At 38.5% G+C, this 9330-nt stretch overlaps 1 long non-coding RNA gene across 1 annotated transcript; it reads left to right on the plus strand.

The window, feature by feature from the left end:
• The first annotated feature begins 280 nt into the window (after positions 1-280).
• Positions 281-933, plus strand: LOC149937576 (uncharacterized). Its single transcript, XR_016472357.1, has 4 exons — positions 281-412; positions 478-613; positions 671-750; positions 826-933. It is a non-coding gene; the product is annotated as an uncharacterized LOC149937576 (long non-coding RNA).
• Positions 934-9330: the final 8397 nt, after the last annotated feature.

A 9330-nucleotide genomic window follows, 5' to 3' on the forward strand; every position in this document is an offset into this window, starting at 1 on the left:
GGGAAATGCTATTGGATTTCATGGAACATCACCCGGAATTAGTTTCTGGAAGGTTTAATGCTACTTTTACTAAAGCAACTCAAGACAGACTTTGGGAAGATTTAACGAACATGCTGAAGGTCTTGGTGCAACTAAAGATGCCAAAAAATGGAAAAAGGTAAGGAAACAACGATAGTGAATATTGCCCCATTACTTGAAATTCATTCATTTTCGTTTATTATTTTAGTCATGGACAGATTGGAAGTCTGACATCAAAGCTAAGGCTTCAAATATAAGGAGGTCTAAAAATTTAACAGGTGGTGTAGAAAAATCTAAGCTAGAGCTTAGCTCTTTAGAAACGCGACTTATCTCGATACTGGGCGAGATGTGTGTTGAAGGAAATAATGAGGTTGCAGAGGCAGGATTCGTCAGTGTAAGTATTAATATATTCCTCAAAATCACATACCATATGAATCTAATAAAATGCCATCAAAAAAGATTCAATTGTATGGGTCTTCCTTGGCTGCTCCATCGCTAGAACCTACTCCGGCGGCTCCATTGATTGTATCTACAACATTTTGTAGTGAATTTTCTTTAGTTGGGGGTGATTTGTGTGAAACAAGAACAAATGATGGTGAGTATGGTTTTACGAATTATGTTCTAAATTTTCATGTTTCTATTTCAATTTTAGATCAAAATTCAGAGCAGGCCTACCCGGAAACTAACTGTGATACTAGTATTTCACAACGAAATAAAAAAGAAGTAATGTAACTCAATGTGATAATATAATAACACTGAAAGAGTGTGTGTGTGTATATATATTTATAATTTTTTTAAGAGCGCAACGCAATAACCGAAAATAAGGAAAATTTTGAAATGGCAGCCGAAAAATTCAAGCGAATGGAAGATGACAAAAATGTTATTTTTAATGACATTAAAAATGCATTAATTCCATATATACACAAATAAAAATTCCAATAACTTTTAATACGTTGAATTGTTTAAAAATGTACTTCTTTATAGTAGGTTTATTCATTCGCTAGGGGTTCATAGTCTGGGGCATCTATAACCAAAGCCCTTCCTTCTCTTCTTATTTGCCTCCTTTGAACGCTCACTTGCTGTCGTCCTCTTCGCATAACCTCACTTTCATAATTTTCAGAATCACTATCACTTGAGGGGTCGGTCTCGGTAAAAACATCATCCTCTTCTTCGTGAGCCCTACCTCGTCGCATGTTGTGTGAAGTAGCACATGCTAGCACTATATTAGCCGCAGCAGTAGGATGGTAATGAAGGGTTCGATGTAATAGAAGACAGCGAAATACTTGTTTCCAAACCCCAATAGTTCTTTCGACTAATTGGCGCGTTTTCGTCAAAGCTTTGTCAAACCTTTCCTCCGCAGAGTGTTCAACAGTATGGGTTATTGGAGTAATCAACCATGGTCTGAGAGGGTAACCACTGTAACCTGTTAATTTTTTTTAACTGTTAGATATTGAAATATACTCATTTTTATTTGATGAATTATTACCAATTAGGCAAGAACTTTTTTTAATCATTTACATAAGACCTTTCGAGGTATGTAGACACCTGAGACATTCGAAACACATGCGAGTCGTGGGCTGATCCAGGAAATTTTGGGTTGATATTTGTGATGCGCAACTTATAATCGCAGATCTGAAAACATATGTTATATTGTTTGAATTTAAATACACGTGAAAGATCAGACAATTTGGACATTAAGCGAATGGAAACCTTTACGATTTACTTAAAGATATTCTCTAAACTGTTCATCATTAGCAGAAGGAGCCACAATTGCTATTTGTGTCCCATCAACAGCACCTATTATTCCCGGAAAGTTAGCAATATTGCTGAAACTACAAAATATAAGAATAATTTAAAATACTGATTAATGTACTATAGGGAAATGGCACTCTGTAGTGACGATTTTTTAAAATAGTAAAAAGCATAGGTGATGCAACGTCACCGTGCCATGCCCCTTTTAATAATAATTAAAGTTTTACACGCGTTACCCAATTTTATTATCCAACTCTTCCTCATCCGTGATTGGGAATTTAATATACTCATCTTGACCAATTGCGAGTTGGTATCTCCCAACTGCAAATTTTTTTAATGCAACCAATATCTATATAAAATAAAATTTGATTTTGTTAATTGTGCATCATGTGACCAAACATAATGAAAATTAAAATAAAATATAATATAATTACTTTTAAAATAGGTGGTATCCCAAGGGAATTTTGTGGAGATAGGCGCTCTTCCAGTCTGTCACAAATTAAACAAAATGTTTCTTTTCGTTGTCTTAGCCTTTTAAAGCTATAATCGTCTAACTCAAAGGGATTTGTCCTATTTCTAATTACTCTTTGTCTTTGAAATCTCGTCGAGGTAATTCATCAGCCATAGCCGCTAAAATTAAAACTTCTTGTTGTAACAAGGCGACCGCCATTTTAAACCACGCCGTCAGCCTTCCGACAATTTATGGTCGATCTAACCGATCAAAAGTGGCTCAGAATAGGGCCGCAGGACGATTTATTGTGCGAAATCGCCAACAACAAAGACGTAACCAATTTATTTATCCGTGGTTCCCATCATCGGAACACGTCTGTACTAATTTTAGTGCAATATTTGTTTTATCACGGGAAAGAGGTAAGAACTCTCAATCTGAATTCCCAATACCTCGTGATCTTCTGCTCAGCTAGAGACGTCTCCAGCGTATTAAATATTGCAAAACAAATATCTCCGTCAAATACGCATTTCGTCAAGCCGTGGTAAAGCCGTACGGGTATTTTTTCATCGATTTTAAGCCAAACACGTCAGATGAATATCGGCTGCGAACGGGAATCATACTAGGAGAAGAAGCCACGATTTTTGTTCCAAAATGAGCATAACGACACCAAAACGATTTTGTAAACAATTTATCTTTCTGAAATACTTGAGCATTTGTAACGCGAAACAGAGGAAATCTATCATCAAGCTAGCAGATCGAGACGCTATTTTATCGTTGATCGAATGTTGTATCAATGTACTACGTGGAAACGTTCAGTTGAAGAAACATCGTAAAATCTTACACCATCTTTGTCGAAAAATTCCTCTCGCTAAAAGAAAACAGATTTTAGTGCATAAAGGAGGTTTTTTACCGCTCTTGTTAGCTACCTTACTGTCGATCGTTAGCTCAGTAGCCGGTGCGGCGATAACTCGCGCCATCAATAAGTAAATGGCTCGCAAAATGATTCTGGCGTCTGAAGACGCCCTACGTAGAATGAAAAATACTACCCCCGAAGAAATATCTCGTGAACCTGAGATGCCCAACCTGGATAATGCAATGAAACGATTCTCGAGAATTCCAGTATGTCACAATCCGAGAAATTAACGTTATACAATCAAACTTTGCAGCGACACATAACTTCTAATCGCAAGCCAGTTGAAAAAAATCAATCCGTTAAAAGAACGTGGTACGAAGAAATCGCGTCTTCTATTCCGTCAAGTATGCTCAGTGACGCAATATCTTTGTACAATTGGACATTGGGGAAAAGCATTATTTCATGGAACGAACTCGGCGAAATGGAAATTGGTGGACGGGTTGTCTCAGGATCAAACGTTATCGATTTAATTTACGACGCGGTAAGAAAAAGCAAATCAAATGTCGACCCTACGGGAACGAATAGCTTCTACGAAACTTTACAAAACAATAATGTAACTAAAAAGTTTGTCAAAACCCTGCCAGAATAAACTTGCTGAAATCATTATCTTTTCACGCGACTCCGCCCAGAAAACTACAGTGGGTGACGATCTGATTGTATTTAACTATAAAGCGTTTAACCCAAAATTTTAACATTTATTTCAAATTCATATCTTACGAAGGACGGTTGTACGAAAACCGTAGCTGCCACTGTGGTGTCCAGATTAGCTAAATCGTTTTCCAAAAATCAAAATATTAACGGCCGTCTTAATTATATTAATTTTTGTAATAATCGAAGTGTCCGAATTCCTATCATAGTACTACTCGGTACCTACATTCGGAAATTTTACTAGTAATGGATAACCTAGAAAATATTTATTACGACGTAGCAGACTCTGGCGGATACGTAGGCGCTCAAGGATTATGTCGTTCGGCTCGAGAAAAAGGATTCAACGTAACATCAAAAAAATGTTAAGGAGTTTTTACGGAATCAAAACACCGATACATTACACAAAAATGTAAAGTGGAAATTAAAAAGAAATAAGACAATAGTATACGGTATTGACGAACAATGGCAAGCTGATTTAATTGACCTTCAGAAACTTTCGAGGCAAAATCAGGGATATCGTTATATACTCGCCTGTATTGATATTTTTTGCAAATTTGCCTTTGTCGAGCCCGTTCAAGATAAGAAAGGGGATACCATTGTGAAAGCGTTGAAAAACATACTAGACGGTGAAAGAAAACCAAAACGGTTAGTGTGACCACGGAAATGAGTTCGTTTGCAAAGCCATTCAGTCAGAGTTAAATTCTCGGGGAATAGAATTTTTCGCAACGTACTCGGAACTTAAGGCCAGTATCGTCGAACGTTTTATTCGTTTAAATCAAGAATGTATCGATATTTCACTAGGAAAAATACCCAGAAATACGTCGATGTGCTTGCAAATTTAGTCACCGCGTATAATAACAGTGCTATTAAATGTAAGCCCGTCGAAGTAACGTTCGAAAATTCCAAAACATTTTGGAAAACTCAATACGGTGATATTGATTTCAGTCCTCCAGTGACGTATAATTTCGAAATCGGTGACATCGTAAGAATCAGCAAAAACAAGGGCCTCTTTGAGAAAGGTTACGTACCAAATTTTTCCGAAGAATTGTTTCGTTTTGTTAAGAGGATACCGAAGCAACCGCCGGTATATAAACATGAGGATTTGAATTCGGAACCCATTTTGGGAAATTTTAACAAAAAGGAAGTGCAAAAAGTTGGAAAAGATCTCGAGTCTCGCACTTTCAAAATTGACAAAGTGCTGATAATACGGTAGAGTTACTGGTTCGTTGGAAAGGATACGGTCCTCAATTTGACAGTTGGGTGCAAGAAGTAGATATACAATGAGTTTTTATATCACGTTACCATCCGATTCGATCAAATATTTTCTGAACAACACGACTAGTAAATTTAGGACATATCTCCCCGAAATAATGAAACTTAACGGACCTTACGAAGTGGGTTTAACGGATATAAGTTATCCGAGAACGTGGAATAATGTCAAAGAAGATCGGGCAGTCCGAATTTGGCGCACCCACGCTAAAGCTAAGGAAACGGTAGTTATTTTACCCAAAGGAAGTCTCTCGTCAATTTTTGATTTACTCGACATATTGTTCGTTCAAGATAACAGTATCGTGTTCAAGTATGAAGAGCGCACGAAGCGCGTGTCTATTCATTTGGAGCCTGATTCCCAGCGATATCGCGGTTATGATGGGCTTTACGGTTGATACAAAACTAGATTTCGTCATTACGGAATCCATGACGGCGTCGTTTATCGTCGATTTAGACGCCGGATTACAATCGTTGTTCATTTATTCCGACGTCGTTGAAAATACAATCGTGGGAGATAGTAAAGTTCCACTATTGAGAATTATTAGCGCTAAAGGAAAAGACGGAGAAACGGTGGATGCGGAATTTTCTAGTCCACATTACTTGCCAGTCACTTCCCCGGAAATACAAACTGTCGAAATAAACATAATGGATGATTTGGGTAATCCCGTGGGTTTTGAGCGTGGTAAGGTTCACGTTACCCTCCACTTCTGACCACGGAGGGCTTGGCTCACCCTATAATACCACGCGCGTGAAGGCGTAACGTTCAATTCAGTAAACAGTGACGACCGACAAACATCTTGAGGTATTCGCGGTACAATCCCTCCGTAAGCGATTACGAAAACTACTATTTGAACCAGGCTGGATACGGATCAATTCCCATGTATCGTGGTGTCGGTGTTCAGAGAGGGTATGGGTTAGGTAATATACTAGCTTTGGCATTCCGCAGCGCCATGCCCCTTTTTAAACGCGGAGCCCAGTTCTTAGGACGAAAATTTCTGGATACGGGTGCGAAAGTGGTGACGGATATTGCGAGTGGTATTCCTATCAAAATAGCCCTGACAACTAGATCAAAGACCGCCGGCATAGAAGCCTTATTTTCGGCTGCGGAAGCGGTTAAACAAATGACGCTAGACCCCGCAAAATCACTCGAACTTAAGCCAAGAAGAAGAAAACATCGTGCCTTTCTTACTCCGACATATTTTCATAAAGAATTATAATGGCACTGTAACATCCTCACTCAAGCGGGTGCGTGAATTCAGAGCTCGACGTTTTTCAAGCCCCGTTATCGCAAACGGGGATTATTGGTGGTGATTGAGTAGAATACAATCCCATTTCCAGAATTACCAACAATTCAGCGTTAAAGTTTTGCGTTAGTGGAAATTCTGAAGCGTACGTGGACTTGTCGCAGACTCTCCGTCACGTTCAGGTGGAAGTGAAAAAACAAAATGGAACTTTTCAGAAAGCTGCCCTTTTGGGTGCGAATGGTGCAGTTACGATACGTGCGGAAAATGTGGCGCCCGTAAATTTATTTCTGCGCAGTCTATTTCCTGAAGTGCATTTATTCTTAAATGAGAAATCCGTTTCTCCCTCGGCTCAAAATTACCCATATAAAAGTATGATTCAAACAATGTTAACATTCGGTGACTCCGCCAAAACGAGTCATCTGACTAGCTCCTTATTCTATCGTGACACGGCGAGCAAATTTAATGACGTTGAGAACAACGAAGGCTTCTTGAAAAGAACGGAATTTGCTAGAAAGGGAGTTATCGATATGATCGGCGTTATTCATTTAGACCTTTGCCAACAACCTCGGTACCTTCTAAACTTAGTGGATTTAAAGTTTGTCTTTGGGAAACCGAACACGGAGTTTTGTTTACACCCAGATGTCAAATCCAAATTGATATCAAATCAGGCTCTTTATATCTGAGGAAAGTTAAACTAATTCCTGAGATCCCGTTATCTCACGCTAAAATACTGTTGATGGCCAAAGCCAAGTACCCCATCACTCGGACCGAATGTCCTTCATTTACAATTCCTCAAGGAAACATGAGTGCCGTTCAAGATCATTTATTTACTGGGCAAATTCCGAATAAGGTGGTTATTGGGATGGTTAGTCAACCCGCGTTTCTGGGTGACTTAAAATTATCTCCATATAATTTCCAACATTTTAAATTAAATCACATTGGACTGTTTGTCGATGGCAATATAGTGTACCACACAGACCTCTTACTCCCGAATTTTGCCGAGAATAGTTACATTCAGGCTTACGCCAATTTATTCCTTCGAACGGGTCAGTGGAACATTGATAAGGGGAACCAGATAAGTCGGGACGATTACGTAGGTGGGAACTGCCTTTTCGTCTACGACTTAACAGCTGATTTGATGAGCAACGCCTCCCACTTTCATCTTGTTAAAACCGGAAATTTACGACTCGAGATAAAATTCGCTTCCGCTTTAACCGAAACCATCGCCGTCATTGTCTACGATTAGTACCAGAGTTTGATTGAAGTCGATAAAAACAGAACCGTGCTTTTGAGCTAGAATGGATACCTTACAGCTAACTAGAGTTACGGAAAAGGATAAATTCGCCAAAAACCTATATCGAGGAGTATTCGCCGTGGATCAATTGCCAAAATATGTAAAAACTTAACCGTCTCTTTATATCGTAAACACGGCTACTTCAGAAACGTCCGGAGAACATTGGGTGGTACTTTATTTCTCGAAATCAACTGTACTACAGAGTTTTTCGATTCTTTTGGGATTGCCCCCGATATGTTTCCCTTTAACGACTTTGTCGAAAGAAACAGTAAAACTGTTACTTTTAATTCATTACAATTACAAGGGAATCTTAGTACGACTTGCGGTGGCTTTTGCGTGTATTTTGCAATTGATCGTTGTCGGGGAGTAAAAATGTTTGATATTGTAACTAGATTTTCTAAAAATGAAAATGTTAATAAGACTATAAAAGAATTTATGTATTCAAAATATTCAATACATATTAAATAATTTTCATAATTGTTTTTATTAATTTCAAAAGAATTAACAAATTTTTAATTCCACATGGACACTACGGTTAATACCGTTAATACATTGATTTTAAAATTTTTATCCAATTGTGACCGTACGATAACGTGCTCACACCATCCCCTAAAATGTACTTTTTGTTATCGCAGGGCTTAGCGCTATTTTATTTTCGGATTTCGTAAAAAGTTCATGTTTTCAGCTAACAATTCGTTGTGTTCTTGATGTTGCTCGTCTGGGTATTCCAAATCAACCTCCAAAATAAAACCGTAAGAAGACTCGTCCGCTAAAGTCAGGATGTGGTCACGTGCCTTACAGCGTAGGTTAGTAAGTCGTTCACTGATACCCAGCTGAATTTACTAGTCGGAAGATAATCAACCATGGCGAACCGTAGAGATTGTTCAAATCGAGATACATAATAAAGTTTGACGGTTCGTCGGGATCGTAGGTTTCTGGAATGAAGTGGTTATTGGCTTCGGCGAAATGGTGGCTAATCATAGATACACCCCCTCTTATTCCCCGTCAATAAAAATATGCACGTCTATATCTTGAACTTTAAGAAGCTCCAATCTGACTTTGGTCATATACAAGGCGGCTTCCCAAGCAAACCCTGGCCCTGTAAAGGCGTGAGCGCAATCAAGCTGATAATATTCGACGCACATTTTGCGGAAGTTTTCAAAGACATCGGCTAGTTGTAAGGTGTCAGCCTGTACGTATAAATCGTGAAATTCACCTAAAATAATAATAATGTTAGTAACACATATTTTCCACGTAATATGACGTACCAAGATTTTTTAAATGGAAACCATCCCAGATTTTTTCACGGTCTCGTATTCTTCGTGTAAAAGATTTTCGTCAGTTAGCGCGTTAAAAAAGGCTTATTTCGGAGGTAATTGCGCTTCGTCAAATTTGTCCATGCTCCTCATATAGTCATAGGGGTATCTTAGCTTTTTAAGTAAATGAATGAATTGACGGGAATCATAGAACGAATTGAGAATCGGATATTTTTTGGCACCTCCTTTGGCCAAGTTTCGAGAGACGCCGGCATGAAACGAATTGAGTCTAGGAAACGCAGACTTCCAAAGCAAAAAGTTATATACTTTTCAGTGTTAGAAGAAATGGCGGAAATTTTTTCTTCCTTCTTAAGACCAATCCACTGCAGGATGAGATGGGCGTCGAAGCTTTAATATCAAGTGAGTTTAATTGCTAAGTATTCGATGAAAGATATTAATACCGTACCGTGATCAGTTGTGCATAA

The sequence above is a fragment of the Leiobunum rupestre genome, chromosome 7 (genome assembly GCF_980474605.1).
Source record: "Leiobunum rupestre chromosome 7, qqLeiRupe1.1.hap1, whole genome shotgun sequence".
NCBI lineage: Eukaryota > Metazoa > Arthropoda > Arachnida > Opiliones > Sclerosomatidae > Leiobunum > Leiobunum rupestre.